Source organism: Cebus imitator, unplaced genomic scaffold, assembly GCF_001604975.1.
Source record: "Cebus imitator isolate Cc_AM_T3 unplaced genomic scaffold, Cebus_imitator-1.0 Scaffold609, whole genome shotgun sequence".
Classification (NCBI taxonomy): Eukaryota; Metazoa; Chordata; class Mammalia; order Primates; family Cebidae; genus Cebus; species Cebus imitator.
This window is the reverse complement of record NW_016107924.1, coordinates 899,914-901,301: the sequence shown is the minus strand read 5'-3', so window position 1 is coordinate 901,301 and position 1,388 is coordinate 899,914. Positions and strand designations below refer to the sequence as shown.

Below are 1,388 nucleotides of genomic sequence, written 5' to 3'. Positions count from 1 at the left end.
GTCTTTTCAACTTTCTGATGTTGACATTTGGTACTACAAAATTTCTTCTTAATACTTCTTTTCTCACAGACTAAAGATTTTGGCATGGTTATCTGTTTCCATTAATTTCAATTTTTTTGTGTTCTTAATTTCATAGCTTACCCAGTGTAATTGTGTGGTTGTAAGACATCTTGATATTGATTTCTATTTTTATTTTACTGAGGTCCAAGATTATGGTTGGTATAATTTTGATTTTCTTTTTAATTTATTGAGGCTTTCCTTGCGGCTCAGCAAGTTGTTGATCTTAGAATATGTTCCATGTGTAGATGAGAAAAATGTATATTCTGTGGTTAGTGAATACAATACTTTGTAGATGTGTGTTGTGTCCAATTGGCCAAGTGTCAAATTTAAGTCCAGAATTTCTTTGTTAGTTTTCTACCTTGATGATCTGTCTAATGCTGTCAGTGGAGTGTTGATGTCACCCACTATTATTATGTGTCTATTTAAGTCTTTTTGTTTGTCAAGAAGTATCTGTTTTACAAATCTGTGTCCTCCAATGTTGAGCGCACATAGGTTTAGGATAGTTAAGACTTCTTTTCAATTGAGTTCTTTATTATTATGTAATGTCCTTGTTTTCCCGTTTTTACCCTTGTTGGCTTAGAGTCTGTTTTATCTGACATAATAATAGTGACCCTGCTGTTTTTCATTTTGCATTTTCATGATAGATTTTTCTCCAACCCATTGCTTTGAGCCTATGGATGTAATTACATGTGAGATAGATCTCTTGAAGACAGCAGACCAGATGGGTCTTGTATTTTTATCTAACTTACCACTCTGTACTTTTTAAGTGGATAGCTTAGACTGTTGGACAATATTGGTTTGTGACGTTTTTGGTCCTAGTTGTACCCCTGTATCAATATTCGAAAAAGTTTCTTGTATTAATCCCTCAAATATGTTTTCCAGGTTGTTTGCTTTTTCTCCTGCTCTTAGGAATGCCAAAAATTCATAAAAATATGAAATGTTTTACAAATTTGCATGTCATCTTTGCACAGGGGCCATGCTAATCTCCTCTGTATCATTCCAATTTTATTATATGTGGTACCAAAGTGAGCATGAGTGACAGTGTTTTTAAATTGAATAAACTGAGTTTAAAACAGTTGTGGACATGACAAAAACAGCCAGTACTTGTTAAAGGAAATCTCAACCCAAGGGTGTGCTGACAATTCCCATGTATGTAATCACTTTGCTGTGTTGTTTCCCACAATCAAAAACTCACACATGTAATTTGTGAGTTTTTTAATTTTTAAAATAAATTGTATTTTTTATGAATTTAGGGTACAAGTGCAGTTGTTTTACATTGATATATTACACAGTCATGAAGCCTGGGCCTTTAGTGTACCTCTCACCTG

The 1,388-nt window shown here is 33.5% G+C and overlaps 1 non-coding gene across 1 annotated transcript; it reads right to left on the bottom strand.

The window, feature by feature from the left end:
- Positions 1-986: 986 nt before the first annotated feature.
- LOC119469245 lies at positions 987-1,093 on the bottom strand. The gene has a single exon (XR_005198055.1). It is a non-coding gene; the product is annotated as a U6 spliceosomal RNA (small nuclear RNA).
- Between the last annotated feature and the right edge of the window lie 295 nt (positions 1,094-1,388).